Raw genomic sequence first — 20,576 nt, 5'->3', positions numbered from 1 at the left:
AGGAGAGGAGTTGGATAAAGACACCCATTTAGGACTCAGCACTCCAAGACATCTCAGTCTCACACACTGTCTGGTTATGGGACATGTTGTCTATGTTAATTCCTATCTACTGCAAGAGGAAGCTTCTCTGACCAGGGTTGAGAGAGGCACTGGTATATAGATATTTCCATAGATAAATGTTTACAGCTCCCTCATTTCTAAATAACTTCATGTGACATATCCCCAGGTAATGGTACAGAGTCCCAGAATCATGGAAAATACATATTTTTATGTAATAACTATTATCTTTCAAGGATTCTAGAGTGACTTCAGAGTTTCAGTTCCATTAGAAGGTAGCCTCCTCCTGAAGGCCTGACTCGTTGAACATGGGGGGAACAGAAAGGGCAGATACACTGTGGCTGTCCCTACAACAGGAGGCCACCATACACAGCATAAGTAATGCCCAGACTGCAGTAACTGATGTCAATATCCTGTGTATTGTATTCAGTGGGTATATAATATGGGATAGTCCACAGTTTCCAAGTGGACATCTGGTTTTCTATCACAGGCAGCAATGTGGAAAAGAAGCAGGCGGATCTCCATGAGTTTCCGGCCAGTCTGATTTACATAATGAGTTCAAAGCCAGCTAGAGCTGTGCAGTGAAATGCTGTTTCAACAAGCAAATCAAACAAACCAGAGTGAAACAAAAGACCCTGATTGAAGATTCTTGAGTTCACACCATGTTTCTATCCATCCCCCTGACTGAAGATTTGGGGGTTCACACCATGTTTCTATCCATCCCCCTGACTGAAGATTTGTGAGTTCACACCATGTTTCTATCCATCTCCCTGACTGAAGATTTGGGGGTTCACACCATGTTTCTATCCATCCCCCTGACTGAAGATTTGTGAGTTCACACCATGTTTCTATCCATCCCCCTGACTGAAGATTTGTGAGTTCACACCATGTTTCTGTCCATCCCCCTGACTGAAGATTTGTGAGTTCACATCATGTTTCTATCCATATGAACCTTTAGAAAAGACAAATCCAGCTCATAATGACAGAGTCTATTGGTTACTTAGGGCTGATCGTATGGTTCTTGATAGAGCGCACAGGAAGAGGTTGTAAGGTAATTAAAATGTGTATTTTACATCTGTTTATTCAGAGGACAACTTGCAGAGTCCCGTGTCTTCTTCTACCATGTGGACCAGGGATCAAACTCAGGTTTTTAAGATCTTTACCCACAGAGCCATCTCACAGGCCCTGAAAACATTATGTCTTGATTGTGGTAGTGACGACCTAGGTGTGTAAGTCAGTCAAAATCTTTGCACCTAAATGAGTTAACATGGTTTCTATGATTACATTTGGACAGTAACTGAGAGATTCTTAAAGACAGAGTAGAAAAGTGCTTGGCAGATCAGGAGGGAAATGCTTTCTGAGGAAAAAGAACATTTACAGAGTCATTAAAGGCTGAGAAAGCTCTGTGGCATGCACGAGAGCATTGCTAATTAGTGTCACACAGTCCCAGAATCACGAAGTCATGTGCTTCCACATAATGACTATTCTCTTTAAAGTGTATCTAGAAAGACGTATTTCTCGCATTTTGAGGTGAAGCCAACCTTATCAAAACATCACCCTATTTGAACATAAGGAGTAAAGAAAAAGGAAGTTTCCATAATCTTTCATTTTTTAAAAAACCAAATTTAGGTTTAAACAAAACAAGTCAAACAAACAAACAAAAAAACATGCTGTTGTTAGCTAGTCACTATCCAATACCATGAAGGTCACAACTAGATACAGAAAATACTTAAGGAGACATCATCTGTGACAGCAACCATTCCTGTTATCCTGGATGACAGGCATAGGCACAAGACATGACATCCCGTGTGTGCAGACATGGTGCCACTTGAACATCTGTAACATGGAGAAACTTCTAATGGGACCTAAACCAAGCATTTCAAGAAAAAATCCACACCCCAGGGCCGCTCGGACTTCAGGAAAGCTCTCAGCTGGAGGTTCAGCACACAATGTATCTCTAGCATCTAGAACTGACACAGATGCAGAGGAGGGGCCAAAAAGAACAGGAAGTGCTTAGCCTCCGGGGATGGGAGTCAGGGCACAAATTAAAAACCTTGTTTCTTTGGTTGCTTTCTCCAACTGGTAGCAGAAAGTAAAAGATTAATTCCAAACACTGACAAGAGGAGTTTAAGGTATGCGCTGAACTTTGCAATTGCAGGGGAAAAAAAAATGATATTTTGAGGAAGAAACTTGGAAATGTGCAAGAAAGACCCATATCTTTGGTACCAAGGAACTCAGTACAGGATTTATACTAAAGAAATGATCAAAAGGGGGGAAATTTTACAGGCTTTCACTATTAAAATGATTAAACAATGCAAGAATATATCCAGTGTCATTTAAACAGCAATCCAACAGTGTGTGCATGCTAGTTATGTGGTATACGGTGTGCTACACATGTACACAGAGTGTGCTGTGTGGGTCCACAGTGTATGTGTGAACAGAATGTGTGTGTGCGGACACAGGGTGTGCTGAGTACCCCATGTTCATGTACACAGAGTGTGCATGTACATAGTGTGCGTGTACCTGGAACATGCATATACACAGAGTTGCTGTGCGTGCACACTCCTGTAGACATGCGTTCATGTTTCAAAAGTGAAAGTGGACTCCAGAATTAAACCACACAGCGCTCACAACTGTGTTCAAGGCTTGTGCTTATGAGCTAAGACCAGGAGAAGAAGATGATGAGTTACTAAACTTTTGTTAAGATTTTACTATTTTCATACTAAAGTGAATAAATATTAGATTTTCTGCTTATAGAAGGTTAAAAACAGAGCTGAAAAGAGCACTAAAAGCTACAGAAGAAACGACGTTCTCATTAAGGGAAAACTGGCTGTAAGCAGACAATCAAAAGACCACAAAATTCAGGCTGGGGTTCAGTTGGTAAAGGGCTAGTCTTGTGAGCGCAAGACCTGAGTCTGGATCCTCAGTATTCATATCAAAGCTTAGCATGGTCGCCTGTGTGTTTGTGATCCTAGCACGGGGGCCAGGGCTAGATGTATCCATGTAGCTTCCTGGCTGGCCCATTCAGAGAATTGGAGAGCACCAGGTTTAGCAACAGACTCCATCTGAAAAAGTAATGTAGAGAATGACCCAGGAAGACACCCCAAATCAACCTAGCCACCATGTGCACACCTACACACACACACACACACACACACACACATCATCATCATCATCATCATCATCATCAAAGCTGGCTAACCTAGTAGAAATATTGTTTTGGCTTCGTTTAATAAGACTTATCATGCACAGTGTCACATTTTGATATACACATGCATAGTATAGTTATTACCACAGTAAGCATTCCACCATATCTATCTACTTACATATACATAGTTACTGGGTTTTGTAGTTAAAAAAAAAAAACACCTAAAATTCTCCCCCCTCCCCATCACCGTGCTCTAATGTTATTGTCTATAGTTATCCCGCTATAATTAGACCTTTAGGCTTACATAGCTAGGACCTTGAACTTTGAACCTTGACCTCAATCACACCCTTTGTGCACACACTCCCTGATGCTGGTGGCGACCTCTTTATTCTCTACATGTCTGTTGCCACGGTAGTTTTTCATTTTTAGATCCTACATGTAAATGACATCAAGCAGTATTTTCCTGTGGCTGACTTACTGTAGATTCGTCCATGTTGCCACAAATGGCATGACCTCCCTTTACAAAGCTAACTGCTAGTCTGACGCATATCAAAGTGTTTTACCCATCAGCAGACATTCCCGTTGTTTCTGTATCCTCGCTTTTTATGAAAGACGCCTTGATTATGGGCATCGATGCCACAGAAGGTGATGACTTTCTTCCCCTGAGTGTGTATCTAGGAAGGAGATTCCATGGTCACAGGTGACTCTTCATTAACTTCTTTAGGAGCCTCCGAGTCATTCTCTAGCATAGCTGCGCCAATCTATACTTATCATCGGTGCCATGCTTTCCCCACACTCTGATCAATGCTTGCTACCTCTTGCCCTTTTAATAACAGAATTTGAACAACTGTAAAGTGGCCTCTCATTTAACTCTAACTTGTATTTCCTCGATGATCAATAAGCGTCTTTTCATATGGCTATATTCCTTGTTGATGTCTTCTTTGGAGAGATGTTTACATAGGGTATTTCTCTTATGTGGAATATAAAAAATCAAATTGAAACTGCCTGAAGGCTTAAACATAAGACCATAAGCCATAGACCTTCTAGAGAAACATCTTAACATTGTCCTTGGGGAGAGTTTTTGGATATTTAACCAAATGCACATGTGACAGAAGCAAAATTAAACAAGTGTGATGTCCTAGTCAGGATTACCACTGCTGTGGTGAAGCACCGTGACAGAAACCAGCATGGGGAGGAAGGGGTTTCCTTCACTCACAGTTCCCTGGAACAGCTTATCATCAAGATCAGTGAGGGCAGGAACTCAGGCAAGGCAGGGACATGGAGGCAGGAGCTGATGCAGAGACCAGGGAGAGTGCTGCTTACCGGCTTGCTTCCCATGACTTTCTCAGCCTGCTTGCGTATAGAACCCAGGACCACAGCCCAGGGATGGCCCCACCCACAATGGGCTGGGCCCTCCCCCATCAATCAATAATTAAGAAAATGTCCTGCAGGCTTGCCCACAGCCTGATGTTATGGAGGGAATTTCTCAGCTGAGGCTCCCTCCTCTCCGATGATGTCAGCTTGTCAAGTCAAGTCGACATAAAACTAGCCAGCACATGTGGCTGTATTACATTTAAAGAAACTTCTGCACAGAAGAAGAACTGCTCAGCAGAGTGAAATGACTGTCCACGGACTGGAAAAAGAGATTCATGAACTATGTAATGCGTAAGGAGAACTCACAGGACATAATAGGAAGGGAAAAAACCCAAAGAACTCATTCAGTCTAGTGGAAAACTTAAGCAACCAATCATATTTATGAACATCAGATTCAACAGCAGGAAGGCAGGTGCTCGGGACTGGCAAAGTCTTGGCTTGGGTTGTTGCTCTATCACTAAACATGGTGCAGTGTCAGGAACATGGAGCAGCCTGCTTATGCGCGCAAGAAGAATAACAGTGAGCTCCCAGCCCTCTTCTCAGTATGATTGTAAGAAGTCTAGGAGACAGTGCAAGTGGGCATCATTCGTGAAGTAAGCCTCGGCTATGTCATTATTTAGCCCTCCTTCTTTGAGCCAGGTTTCCGCCATGCTACCTTCCTAAGGACCTTGACCTTGAAATACAGCCAGTTAAGTATTCTGAAACTTCGGACTGTCTGGGGATAAAGACCCAAGAGCCTAAGTTCAAGTCTACCTAGCCACCCCTAGGACATTGGAATGTCCATAAATAGTCAGTAAAATGGAGATAAAAACACCAGAACAAAGTGGCCTCAGTATTGTTTGAGGAAGAATATGAGCAAGAATGACCTTGGGAGGCATGGGGGACCAGTTTTAAAAACCCAGCTTCCTTCTGAGGTGGAAACCCCTCAGGCAGTGAACAGGGGGACGACCCTGGTACTGCCCACTGTGGAAGAGAAGGGTCCTTCTAACACCTCTCCAAAAAACAGCCAGAGCAGCCAGGCGGATGGCACACTGCAGTGTGCTAGCTATGGAGCCGGTGGAGAGAAGCTGAGGGTCATGGTCCCCTGTGCACTCTCAGCAGATGTGGACTGAAGATTTACAGGAAATGAATTTACAGGGAACTGGCAGCCCAGAGATTCCAGCAGCAATGCCTTATAGCTTTCTTCCTAAAACTTTTCACTGTGCCTTGCTACCTAATGGTAGGGTCCTACAAACAGACCTCCAGCCTCCAGACTGGCAAGGTCACAGCCCACAGCCCAGCCCCCCCCCCCCCCCCCCCCCCCACTGTTTTCAAAAGGATTGCCTTGGTGTCATTCAGCAAATGGAGTTTCTCTCCCTTGACGAAAAATAGATGATTTCTGATTTGGTTGCCGATATCGTTGGGTGTTCTAAATTTGTTTATTTAGCAAACATTGACATCACACTCCTATTCTTAGCACTACACAAATGTTCCTGATTCTATCCAACCCTGCTGCCTCTGACAGTGACATTCTCACAAGGAGATTGCCGCAACTGTCAGTGTGTTTACTGCAAACAGGAAACAGTCTCATCTGCTCCCCTCCAACTGGTGTGTGTGTGTGTGTGTGTGTGTGTGTGTGTGTGTGTGTGTGTGTGTGTGTGTGAGAGAGAGAGAGAGAGAGAGAGAGAGAGAGAGAGAGAGAGAGAGAGGTTACATTACAGTGAGCTCTGGGTACTGGGGAAAGGGCTTTGTCTGTCCTGTTGGGATGTAAATGGCTTCTATCCCATCCCTAGGGAGTCAGGTCATTAGAAATGTTTTCCCTCACTTGAATTGATCCCACTTCAGGCACTGAGGGGGACACTGGCCACCCCACCCCTGCCTGGTCCTCCCCTTCCAATAGGCTTGCCTGGCACATCAAATGACAGATCGCGGTGATATAGATGTCTAGTTTTCAGAAATCTTCAATCAAATTTCACTCCCTCGAGCCCTTTTTCTCCTCATTCTTTCTTATTGGTTAACACCTTTGTAATAATCCAGTGTGCAGACTGTATCATTTTATCACTTTCCGGCCCCCTCCCAGGCAGTGTTTACTGTGACTCTGGGGCTTTAGGGGCCTCTGCTTTCCACTGAGCATGTGCTTCTAATCATTTCTCTCCCGGCTCCTCGCTCCGTCCTGCCTTCAACCTGACTTATTTTCTCCCGTAAGTGTCCACACGGCCCAGATCCTTATAACCTTGTCCACTTGGAATGCACACACCCTCTCTCGTGGGTTTATCATAACCTGAGTCTTAATTCTCCAGAGTCAGTGGGAGGCGTGAAGAAATGTTCACGGGAGTATTTCATTAATGATGATGACTGAGATAACATTTACCGAGCACTTCCTGTGGCCCGAGCACCGGGAGAAGCATGTTCATACATGCTTATAAGACCACACATGATCTCATAGTAAATTGTAAACCGTAGCTGCTGTCTCTACCTGACAAAGAAAGAAAGCTAAAGTTTAAACATGATAAATTTACCAAGCTCCGTGTGGCAGAACTCACCCTCTGAGGTCACAGTCACCTTCAGCTATGTAAGTCTTGACCTCAATGAGATTGGTCTGCAAGAGATAAATAAATATATAACTAATTAAAATAAAATAAAGATGCCAAGTAGGCAGACTAGAATTTGGACCCAGATTCTGAGACTAATTATTAAACTACATTGTATTTAAAATAAGCTTTGCCTTTCAAAGATTAAAGCAGGGTTCCTTTGCAGAGCCCTGTTTTATAAACTATGTTATAAACAGAATCAGCAACTGAAGGAGATTTCAGAAGTTATCTAGTTCTAGTCTCGTTTGCAAGGTAAGGACTTTGAAGCAGATGAAGAATGATTTGCCAAGTATAGCTCTTTCCATCCTGTGACTCTGACCACATACTGAAGGGTAGCTTCCTGAAAGATGATCTTCCCTGGGCCTCGGTGGCTCTCCCTGAGGCTGTACAGCCAGGCCCATAGCGTTGCATGTAAATTGCAAATGAATCCTCCATTTTATTCTCCCTGTGTTACCACCACTGTCATCTGTCTGTCTGTCTGTGATTGAGGGATAGACCAGAGACTGACTTTCTATGCACTTGGCCTGAAGAGCAGAGCTACTGGTTCTCCCCATTGACAGCTGCCCAGCCCCACCTTGCTTCTCTCTCCCCTGTGCCTGCCTCTCTCCACTTCTGTACTCAGTTATCTCAAACCAGTGATTCTCCAAGGGCCAGGACACGCTACATGTCCCCGAGGCCCCAGATAGCTGCACCCCCCAGGCCAAAATGGTCTCTTTCCTACTCCGAACGGTTTCCCATGTCGCTCGCTTGTCATTTATTGCACGAGGCCCTGTATCATCTGTTTGGTCCCTTTTTGTGTAAGAGCCCGGCTTGCCTCCAGGGCAGAGATCATATCTTATTCATGATTGCATCCGGCACAATGCCTAGCCTAAGGCCCACAACAAAATAGGTGTTCTATAAACGTTGATTGATTTATTGTACGAGGAAATGAAAATGACTTCCTTGCTTCTATGGAGACCCAAGCAAAGAAAGTAACTTTTCTCAGAGCCATGAGATCGACATATTTTCGAGGACTCAAAAGAAAAACAATTGGAAGTATTTGTACTTATACGAGCATGAGTGTGTGTGTGTGTGTTGGTGGTTGAAATGGGCTAACACAGGTCAATCTGATAGTAAGCAGACAAGGACAATGGTTTCTCTACAGACTTGGTCTGTTAAAGATACTTTTAAAAAGCAGTTCTATATGTAGGTATGTTTCAAAAATTAGACAGATTGAACATCATCAGATTATAAAAAGTAGGAAAATCTGAGGATCACTGTCCTGAGGCTCTCTATAGGACAAACTCTTTCTCATTTGGCTTTGAAATTTTCATAAAGATGTGTGATCCATCTTCCTGACCTTCCTCATGGTAGCATCTTAGGGTGTAAGGAGGCAAAGCCTTAGTTTTTCTTGTAGATGGGCTTACAGAAACTCAAGAGAGATCTATAATCATGAAGAAGATTATTTTCATTGTTTATCTTCCCTTGATACCATTTCAAGCAGTACCATTACCTCTTGAGACACGGGCCTGTTGATGTGCTTATTCTACAGAGGGCATGACTAATAATGCCTTACATGTGTGAGGTTGGTCCCTCTACCTTGTGCTTCCAGAAGGGCAGAAGGGGAAGAAACAAACACTTGTTGAATATTTTCTAGGTGCCAGTCACCATGTTAAATACTTGTCCCATGTTAATATCTTCAGCAACTTGTCCAGGTTCCAACTTCCAACAAATATATAGTCAACATGGACTGTGCTTGCCCTGCTTCTGGAATCTCATGGGTGACATCTAAGGGACTGTTTCACGAACATGAACAACTTGGGCTGCCTTCATGCTCCGGTATTTTCAAGCATATCCAGATTGGAAAGCCCAAGTCATGCCAGTGTTTGCTAGGATTTCCAAGTGATTTGTCACGCAAAGTTCACGTATTGGAGGCTTGATCCTTAGAATGGCAACATGGGGAGGGGGTGGAATTCTCAGGAGGGAGTTCCAAATGCAAGGTAGCTGTCATGGGAGCATTATCCTCAGAAGAAACAAATGTTGCCCTCTTGTATTAAGTTGGTTCTCATATGAGGAAGTTCCTATAGAGCAAGACTACCCCCATGTACCTGGCCCTTTCTGCATATGGCTGCTTCTCTTATGGTTTTCATGACAAGTTGTGCCACAGCCAAGCCAAAAGGCAGTGAATGTTGTTTGAACCCTGTAGTCACAAGAATTATGAACAAGACAGACCTCTTTTCTTTACTAGTATTCAAAGCAGTCTTGGGCATTTTTCTATAGCGAGAGTAAACATAACAATAAACTTATATTCACGTTCAAGGCTTCTTATTCCTAGAAAAATTATGATTCCTGACTACACAGCTTCCAGCATTCTCACAATCTCACAGGGTCAGATCCCCTTTTTAGCACAAAACTTGGGTCTCTGGTCAGCTTCCAAAATGCCTAAGTAGAAGTTTATATGCAACAATGATGTATGTCTCTGTCTTAGTTAAGGTTTTACTACTGTAAACAGACACCATAACCAAGGCAAGTCTTATAAAGGACAGCATATATTTGGGGCTGGCTTATAGGTTCAGAGGTTCAGTCCATTATCATCAAGATGGGATCATGCCAATGCCCAGGCAGGCATGGAGCAGGAGGAGCTGACAGTTCTATATCTTGTTCTGAAGGCAAACAGGAAAAGACTGGCTTCTGCAGGCAGCTAGGAGAAAACTCTTAAAGTCCCTAATGTGACATACCTACTCCATCAGGGCCACACCTCCAAATAGTGCCACTCCCTGGGCCAAGCGTTTTTTCAAACCACCATAATCTCCTTGCTTTTTTCCCTTTGGGCTTTAAAGATGTGCCTTTCCTCTTACTCAAAAAACAGTGTCATCCATGGAAGTGTCATCTGTGAAAGTGTCATCCATGAAAGTGTCACTTGTAGCTTTTATCTCACTAATTCTTACTATTAATCTCACGATTCTTGGCATTCCTTATTTTATCCTACCATGAGCCTTAATTTTTAATTCCAAAACAAGTTTAAATCTCTTACATCTTGAGAAAAGTATAGCCATCAATATCTTCATATTTGCCACTAATGCCCCTTTCCTCTTCCCAGCTAAACTCATAAAACAAAGAACCACAGTCCAGCACTGTATCTTGAGTTCACACTCACCCACAGTCCAGCACTGTATCTTGAGTTCACACTCACCCATAGTCCAGCACTGTAGTTTGATTTCACACTCACCCATAGTCCAGCACTGTAGTTTGATTTCACACTCACCCACTGTCTAGCATTGTGACTTGAGTTCACACTTACCCATGATCTAGCACTGTATTTTGAGTTCACACTCACCTACAGTCTAGCACTGTAGCTTGAGTTCACACTCACCCAAAGTCTAGCACTGTGACTTGAGTTCACACACCCACAGTTCAGCACTGTAGCTTGAGTTCACACTCACCCACTGTCTAGCACTGTAGCCTGAGTTCACACTCACCCACAGCTCAGCACTGTAGCTTATATTCACATCCAGTGCACTACCAGTTCATTTTGTCCACTTCAGTCCAGATCTGCTTCCGCAGGTGACTAACCCACTGCTCAAATGGGAAAGTGAAGTGGAAACTTCTCATTTCTTTGGTAAGTCAGTTGTGTCAGACAATGTTTGCCAAAGCAGACCTGTGAGGGAATGTTCTGCTGAAGCAGACCTAGGTGAAAGAATGTTCTGCTGAAACAAGCACATGAAAGGACAGGTGATGAAGGACTCTTTGTGAAGGACGTGCATGCATTGGTCACCTTCAGATGTGTAGCTGAGTTCCATTTGTCAGGACTCCATAGTGAGAAACACACCAAACTTCTTGTGAAGTTCCTTTGGCTTTTTCCTACTCCTGTGGACTTGGGGCAATGGCAGAGTGATGTCAGCTGATAGAGTCATGTGGAGTTTTGCTAAGACAAAAATCACATGCTGAGGCAGGACCCATGGAGGACACGTGATGTTTGGAGGGAGTATAAATAAACTTTTATAAACTTTTATAAACCGCTTGCTTGCAGGAAAGTTTATGTAAATGTGTCTTGTTCAGTTTCTCTAGTTCTGGGTAGTTCTGCAGCCTTTCAGAAAGCTGATATTGTCCTCTCTATTAAGCCATTGTATTCTTTCATTCTTCCCTTCTTCCTCTTCCCAGATAATGTAAGAAATGTATGAGGTTTGGATATTGTCAGATCTACCAGTGCTGGGTACATGGAAGGGTGGCAAGGACACCTCTGCTGCCACGGTCACTCTCACATCCATGCATGCTTGTCAGCTGTCCCAGCCAGAGTCCCAGCTCAGCCTATGCAGTAAACAAAGGCAAGTTCCTACCTACCATGCTCTCAGACTCCTCTCTCATTCTCCAACTCTCAACAGACCAATCACGAGGAACTGTCAGCTTTGCCTCCTACACATTCTGTAGTCTGCCCATCCTTCCTTTGCCTTGGAGCCAATCACCTATGAGAGTGACATCATGACTTCATCCAGACTTGAGGTTCTCTACCAGTTCGATTGTGTCTCCCACCCCATGAGCCATTTAGAAACATGGGAGATGTGTTTACCTGTCATCTCAGGTGTTAGAGGGAGAGTAAAACCCATGAGCAGTGAGTAGATGCTCACTCAGCGTAGTAAAGAACAGTCACAGCACACAGAGCAGACCCCCAGTCTCTCACCCAAAGGGATAATTCAGCATCAGTGTTAACTAAGCCATGGCCAAGTTATGGACGTATTTTATTGTCATAAAATTCTTCCTTGTGTCTCATCCTCTCACACCTATCAACAATGTTAGAGGGATTGATGGAAATACAGTCCACTCCAGTAACTCTGCTGCATTCAGCCCTCCACAGTCCCCACTCTTCTCAGAAGGAGTCCATGCCAAGCATCTTCTTCTTGCCACTCAATAACTCTCCTTACCTCATAGTAGCCAACAAGAATGAGATCCCTGCTGATTCTTATACAACTTGAGTCTTCCTAAGTTCCTACCATCTCTGCCTACATTTAACCCTCAGAGTCCACACAGCCTCTCCTTCAAGAAGCCCTATGCTCTCCTTCCTCCAAGGCTGGGCTATGCACTCATTTTATGTGTTTCTTGACTAGTTTTAGTATGAGGTTAATACTGGGCGGGTACTACTGCATTGGAGTCTCTGTTCACTCAAAGGCTCTTCTGAGCTTCAGTCCTCATTGAGGATAAGGTATCTGAAGAAGAATTGATGAGGGCCAGGTCCCATATATATTTTTTCAAGATGGTACATTATATATTTATATCAAAGTGAATTAACAAATATTACTTACAATGAGCAAGTGCTTCATAAACTTTTAACAGATAAAAATCCCATTTAATTCCTATCATTATAACAATGAGTGCATCTGGGATAAAGGTCACAATTCTAATTTTACATAGCACTGGACTGGAGTTTAGAACTTGAGGACACTTACATAGAGTGGCCTAGTTTATAAATGAAAAACAGGATACCAAGACTCAGGTACTTAGTGTCATACTAATGTTTCATACATTAGTGTCATACATAATGTTCCAAACATTCCAGGCTGGATGACCTCACTTACATGTATACATGTGCACCTGTGTGTGCGTGTGCATGCACCCATGTGTGCATGCACACAAACACATTTGGTGAAGGTCTGTATACCTCTATGAAGATGTACTTACACATACATACATACATACATATATACATACATACATACATGACACATATGCCTTGTACATTATGTAAATATGTAGTGAATTCCTGAGCATCTATGTCTACTTCTGCCTTAGTTCTTATAGTTCTTGTTTGACATTCATTACTGTAATATTCACTCCAAGGCGCTCTGGAAAAGAGTTCAGAAGTCACTGGATTAAAAATACATCTCCAGCCTAAGGATGAAGCATAGACTGTGGGTTCAGTAGGAATAGTGCAGACTTATCTTCTGCAACAAGGCAGATGAAGTAGACTGTTTTCCTCCTGTGTGAACCCACCATTTGCATTCATTAGATTCAAAATGCGTCTGTGTCAAGACAAGACATGAGAAAGGAGCTCCCTGGTTGTGGAAACAAACCTGTGTACAATATTGAAGTGGATAGTTTAGGTTTTTGTTGTTGTTGTTTGGTGGGTTTTGTTTGTTTTACCAAACTGCAAAGAAAACCTTTCCAAGCTTATCCTAACAAGGTGTTAAACCCATCACTGGTGTGAAGCCTCTGTAATGAAACTTTATAACCAAACACAAACTCAACAGCAAAACACTCTGTGGCCAACACAGAGTTACTGATGCACTGCGACCAACCAGGAGTTCTCAGGTTTGAGATGCGAGACTCAGTCAGAGGCAGCAGTTCCCTGTCCTTTGAAGAGTGAGGGGTCTGCCAGCAACTCAGCGGGGATCATGATCCACCACATTAAGAACTGGCCCCTCGTGTTCCCGTGAGGCTGATGACACACACCTCTGTTGTGTGCTCTGTGACACCAAGAACACACACCTCTGTAGTGTGCCCAGTGACATCTACAACACACATCTGTGTAGTGTGTTCTGTAACATTGATGACACACACCTCTGTAGTGTGCCCAGTGACATCTACAACACACATCTGTGTAGTGTGCTCTGTAACACTGATGACATACACCTCTGTAGTGTGCCCTGTGACATTCACAGCACACACCTGTGTTGTGACCTATTATACCCACAATATGCATCTCTGAAGTGTGTCCTGTGACACTGATCTGCTTTGTCAGTGTTGGAACCCACACTGCCAAAAGCCTTGGGGGCTAAACTGTTAGAGCCTGCACTGCCCCAAGCTGCTCCAGTCCTCAGGTCGGGGTTCAGCAAGAGAGAGAGAGTGAGGACGGACTCGAAGAATGAAGACCAGACAGAGTGTGATTCAATCCCGTTTATTCTTCAGTCTCTCTTCCTAGTCCAAGTCCCAAGTCTTGAGTTCCTAGTCTCTAGTTCCTAGTCCCTAGTGCCTCCAAGTTCCAAACTTCTTTCTCGAAGTGCTAAATGCCTAATGTCTAATTCCAAGTTCTTCCTCCAAGTGCCAAGTGCCTAATATCTAATGCCTAATAACTAACTCCAAGTTGTACTCAACTGTTCTGTCTGCCTCTCGCCTTTTATATGTCTCACTTCTAAGCCACGCCTCTAAGTCAGGCCTTTAAGTCATGCCCTTAGGGCTTGTCTCTAAATCTGATCTCTAAGTCACGCCCTTAAGCCTCGGCTCTAAATCACACCTTTAAGTCTCACACACCCAAGAGAAGATTCTGGGTATCTAAAGCAAGATGTTATCAGAGTGTGCTCAGCTGTTGTAGGCTGATGTAATCAAGTCTCTTGTCAGGGTATATGGTTCCAGATGGCTGCAAGGATTATAGCTGCCTTCTGTTGGCTCCCCACATCAGTGTTCTCCTTTGGTCATGGTGTTTTCCTGTAAGTTTTACATAGTTCAGTGTTTTCTATAAGCTAGCAAAAAGACCTACTCATTTGGAAAATAACATAATTTCGGTAGCATATACAATAAAAGAATAATGAGGTAAATGTTGGGTACCTGATAGAAATACTTCAGGTATCTTCATATTATATTTCTATGTTGTGCAAAATACTGACAACATCTTATGTTTTGTATTTTTATTTCTTTATTGAAAGAAGGTAACAAGTGTTATTAATTTTTATGTGAGCATATGTGTTCTTGTGGGAGGTATGAATGCATGTGTGAACATATGTGTGCATGCATGTGTGTGTAAGTCTGATGTCAAGATCAGATCTCTTCCTCCTCCATCTCTACTTTTTGAGACTAGATCCCTCTCTGAACCTGGAGCTCATAACTTTGGCTAGACTAGCATCTGAGATCCTCCTGTCTCTGCCTTCTAATGGTGAGATAAAAGGTGTATGCATCTCTGTGGGGCTTTCTTCTGTGGGTTCTGGGGATCCAGTCTCAGGTCTTCATATTTGCGTGACAAGCACTTTGCCTACTGAGCTATCTCCGAAGCTCAAAAGTCATTATTTTAACAGACACATCAACTAATCAAGAGTGAACTATTTTCCTGAAGTAGAATGTGTGTGCCGGTCTGTAGGATTCAAGGATGCATGTTAAATCTTTAATTGTCTCTAATTAAAGATGGCTTGAAATATAACTTTCCCAATTATCCCAATGTTTTCAAAATCCTATTGCTCATGCTCTTGAGACTTATTCTCCATTATAAGTTTTTTTTTCTTCTAGAAATATTTCAAAGAATATTTTCAATTTGGGAGAGCTCGTTCTAAGAAACCTGGACTAAGTTCCAAGCAGTAAACTCAACTCCATGAATGGGTGTTTGAACAAGGGAAGATTTTTGTTTCACTGAGCAGAATGTCTCCTTACAGTATACTCAAGAACATTTAGGTTTGTAGTTACAGAACATTTTCGGGACACAATTATTTTCACAAAGTAAAATGTGTGTATTTGTCTACCTGCTCCTTCCTGTGCTCGGAGCTTGAAATATTAAATACAGTAATGGATTTGCTATATTCCTGAATCATTTCAAAAGGAAAACCACCTGCCCAGGGCCCTGGAGTCAAAGCTAGTTGTGAGAGTCACTCTGTCCTATACTCTCCCGCCTTTCTCCTTCAATGGTGGATATTGTTGTGTCCTTCCCAAGGACTTCCTGGCAAGTGGAGGGCCTGCAGCCATCTTCAAGGCTGTAGTAGCCCCTACCCAACAGGTCAAGCTGCTGCTGCAGGTGCACAATGCCAGCCAACAAATCCTACCAGATAACCAATACACAGAAATTACAGACTGTGGCTCATAGACAATGAGCAGAGAGCCCTTGTCCTGGTGTGGTAATCTGGACGATGTCACCAGATACTTTTCCACCCAGGCTGTCAACTTTACCTTTAGAGATTAAATACAAGCAGGTCTTCCTAGGAGATATGGAGCAGAGGACCCAGTTTGGACACTGCTCTTCAGGGAACCTGGTATCAGGTGCTGCAGCTGGGGCCACATCCTTGTATTCTATGCACTCTCTTAATCTTGCCCATACCTGTCTAACAGGTGATGTGGGCAAAGCTGGACCTGGAGGGAAATTCAAAGGCCTGCTAACTGCCCGGCTCAGCTCTACAAATCTGATGGGTCAAGGCCTAAACCAAGACTTTCATGTGTCTGTGCAGAGAACCGTCATCCTCAGAGCTGCCTACTTTGGTATCTGGGACACTGCAAAGGGACGGCTTCCAGATTTCAAAATATATCTTCATCAGCTGGATGATGGCAGTCTGTTGCAGGTGTTGCTGGCTTGACAAAGTTCACCATCACATGACATGTGTAGGGCATACTTGACCTCTGGAGGTAGACTGTTCATGGTGAAGGAAGCCAATGTTTCTTCAAGGTGCATGGTCCAGTGATATGATGATCAAGAAGTTCATGTAATATTTCCTAAGTGTTCCAGAACCTGTGATCAGGCATGTGGCATTACATAGCCTATTTTGAATATTCTGAACAGGTTCCCTGGGTTTATTTGTCGTATCCATGACAACTGCTCACTGTCTGAAAAGTGGGAGGAGATAATAAGAATACAAACATCTGACCAGGTCTCTCCTAAACCCATTTCCATGATGGTGACCATGGTGGGATTCAATTATATTTTTATTTCAGTCATGCCTGATAAAAATTATCAAAAAATTAAAATTTCTATTTAAAAGAATAGAAAACTAAAAAATAGAGAAGCCATACATTTTTGGAACCTCTGATCTGCAATGTGACTCAGTCATAGACCAGGTAATATAACACTTAATGATGGCTGTATTAATCCAGCCACTTCCCAAATTGTTACAAAAAGAAACAAACCTTCATGGCATGGCTCTGTGGGCTAAGGAAAGTGCCTCAAAGATAAAAATGAGCTGAAAGTTAACAATTCATGAGCACTTGAAAGAGCAGCATTCCCGGCTATATGGAAGCGGCAGGTCCTGGGTGCAGAGCTGTGTCGGATCTGGAGTGCTGAGTTCCACACCGCTGGAATGAGGCAAAGGAATGTGTGTGAAGGAAGGAAAGAATTTAAGGCCAATCAAGACGTACAAATTGGATTATGAGATGCCAAGTTTATTGACTTAAAAACTGCTCCAAAATCCCCATTGAATACAGAAGGAAAGAGAAGTTGTGAGGAGGGATATTGCTCATTTATTTATCAAAGTTTCTATTCCGTGCCTTTTTCCTTTTTTTTTTTTAAATAAACAAACAGATAGATAGATAGATAGATAGATAGATAGATAGATATCCTGGGTTTTAAATTTTTTCATATAATATATTTTAATCATACTATTTCCCTTCCCTGACTCCTCCCAGATCCAACCCTTCCCTGCCCACCCAACCTCATGTTTTCTCTCTCTTCAAAATAAAACAAAACAGAATAACAAAAGTGCATAAAAAAACATGGAGTCTGTTTTGTGTTGGTCAACTATTCTGGGCAAGGTGCCAGCTTTGGAGTGAGGTTGATAAATCTAATGTCATGCCATTGAAAAGACAGATCTTCTCTCTCCCACCAGCTGTCAACTGCAAATACCATATTGGTTAGGGAGGGGACTTGGTGGCTCTTCCTCTGTGGTCTTCCTCTGGGTCAGCGCTATATTTCAGGCTGTTGGTGGTCAGTTCCTTGGCAGACTACATGTAGACTGACAAAACAGAATTCTACAGGCAGCTAGCAGTGCCTTCAAAACCAAATAGGTGCATTCTCCTGACACCTCTGGAGGCTGGGTTTGGAAGGTGAAAGATCCCGCAGATGGTTTCTCCAGAGGCCTTTGTAGACATCAGTCTGCTCCCTGAATCCTCATGTGGCCAATCTGTAAGCATCTCTGGCTTTCTGTCTCTCTTTACAAGAACATCAGGACCCTATCTTTACATCCTCATCCAACCTTAATTAAGTACTTTTAAGTCCGGTCTCCAAATACAGTCCCATTTGGTGTTTAAGGTATCAAGCATGTGAATTTGGAACGTAGTATAATAGTTTGAATGAGAAATGCCCGCCCCACCCTCACCCCCACCGTGGTCTTGGGTGTTTTAACGCGTGGTCACCAGTAGGTGGCACTGTTTGGGGAGGCTTATATGTTGCAGCCTTGCTAGAGGAAATACATCAGTGGGTGTGAGCTCTCTCTGCTTCCTGCTCCTATTGCTATGATACTTGCTGACAGGCCTCCTCACTGTGATGGACTCCTGTCCCTCTGGAATAAACTCCTCCTTCTGTAGGTTACCTTGGTCATGGTGTTTTACCACAGAGCCAGAAGAGTACCAAATACAGTGGAGTTAGGGTAGGGGAACACATGTAATAGCATTCCCCCTGGAGGTAGTCTGGTCAGGTTCTGAGAGCCACTGATAAGTGCAGCTGGGACAGTCCACCTCTGCCTTTCACATCTGCTCACCTGCAAGCAACTGGATTTGCATACTAATTTAACAGCTCACAGCTCCCTTTGACTGTGATGCAATGTCACTAGCTTAACCCTAGGAGCTGATGCCAAGCATCTTCTCTAGCAGTGAAAAATCAGAGATTGAAAAGGCAGCATTGGTGATGGGTAGACACTGTGACACAGAAATGTAAAACTTTTGGCTTTAAACTGAAATTGAATAACAACAACAAAATCTCCACGTTGCTTACTTAAAACATTCATGTCCCACATCACGGTGTGTACAATGGAGTTGCTGTATGTATGTATATATGTATGTATGTATGTATGTATGTATACACCAACATACTGTATAATTTTCATGGTTTACGGGCATCATCAAAGTAATCCACAGACAGCTGCAGAATGTCATAGATTTCAGAATAACCCACTTGTTAGTGTTCAGACATAGAAAGAACCCTTCCACAATAATTAACACGGTATGCCCGTGCATATTCGCACATAAAGATTAAAATTTTAACACTCAAGTGTGCTTCATGCTGAAGCACGTCCTACCGTGCTATCTCCATGCTAACCTATGGCATCTTGCTCATTACTACCTAATTAAACTACTAATGGCCACATCAAATGAGTTTGGGTCTATAATTATTTTAAATATTGGCTGGGAAAGCTATTAAAAGTATGTAATCATATTGATCTTTGAAATTGATTCAGGAGTCCAAACCCTTGAAATTTATACAGAGGAATATATCTGCCCTTTAGATCTCGTGGGTGGGAGCATGTTACCTAGTTTGTAGAATTTCTACACTTGTCTACACTATCTCAAATTGGAAGGGCATACCCGTGGATAATTGGGGGCAAAGTTTAAATAACTGGTAATTGTTCTATAAAATGCATTTATCAATTTACACTACTAGCCCTGCCCAGGTAGGAATAGAAAGTTTTGCAAACAGAAGTCACAATTTTAGAAAGAGAACTCTCCAAGAACCTTCAAATGTCCAAGGAAGAGGAGCTGTCTCTGAGGGACATGGCATCACTGAAGCGCAAACGATGTCGGGGGTGTGATGACAACAGTTTGTGCTTACATTTCTTTTGAGATCTTTCCCTTGGTTTATAGCACGCCCTTTGAGTGCTTGCATCCAAGTATCAGCTTGTGGAGCTTGTTTTCCACAAACCGTTTTGCAGTTGGGACAGATGGTCAGTTTTCTGTTTTCCCAGCATGCAGTTAAAAAAAGAGTCAGGGTTGGCATAAAGAGGAAGTGGGATGGAAAGAAGGCTCCGGAGCCCGGCTGCTGCTAGTGCTCCGCTTACCACTAGATGTCCTGGAGACTAAACAAGAAGAAATCTGGGGCAGAGATTTGCATTCTTAGCCTGGCAATGATTCTGATCTCAATAGTGTAGCTGCAGGTTTCCAAAATGTCTGTTCAACTGGTTTTTTCTGGGTTTCCTGCAAACATGGGCAGTTAAATGTAGTAATGCAGGACAGGCAAGGAAGCCCAGTGTGCGTGTTGTCAGGCTTTTAATAACGACAAAAGTATGATTGAAACATTTATCACAGAATGATGCACAGTGGGGAAAGAATACACATGTAAAGATACAAACGTGCATGTGCACACACACAATCACACACACATACAGACAAACACACAAGCACATACACGTACAAACACACATAAACATATACACATACATACAAACACACACATACACAAACACACACATACACACAAACACACACAAATACACAGAAACACACACAGAGATAAACACACACAAATGCATACACACATACATACAATAATCACATACATACACAAATACATACACAAACATACACATATAAACACACACAATCACAAGTACACACATACAAACACGTACACTTGCACACGCAGACACACACATACACACAAACACACATAATTAGTTCCCTTCTTGCAGAGATGGATCTTGTAATGAAGCTTTGTTTTCCATATTGAGCAAGCTCAACAGGCTGTCTTGTTCCAGATTACTTTCTTCGCAAGAAGAATAATGTGTGGCTCTAACAAAACAATTATAGCCTCATTCCTAGGAGTTGTTCACACCATGTTATCT

The 20,576-nt window shown here is 42.8% G+C and overlaps 1 pseudogene; it reads left to right on the top strand.

Annotated features, from left to right (window-relative positions):
- Positions 1-15,725: 15,725 nt before the first annotated feature.
- LOC117712718 (ADP/ATP translocase 2 pseudogene) lies at positions 15,726-16,408 on the top strand (annotated as a pseudogene).
- The last annotated feature ends 4,168 nt before the right edge of the window (positions 16,409-20,576 follow it).

This window comes from Arvicanthis niloticus, chromosome 7 (genome assembly GCF_011762505.2).
Source record: "Arvicanthis niloticus isolate mArvNil1 chromosome 7, mArvNil1.pat.X, whole genome shotgun sequence".
Classification (NCBI taxonomy): Eukaryota; Metazoa; Chordata; class Mammalia; order Rodentia; family Muridae; genus Arvicanthis; species Arvicanthis niloticus.
Note: the sequence above shows the minus strand (reverse complement) of the source record. Positions and strands in the feature narration are given on the sequence as shown.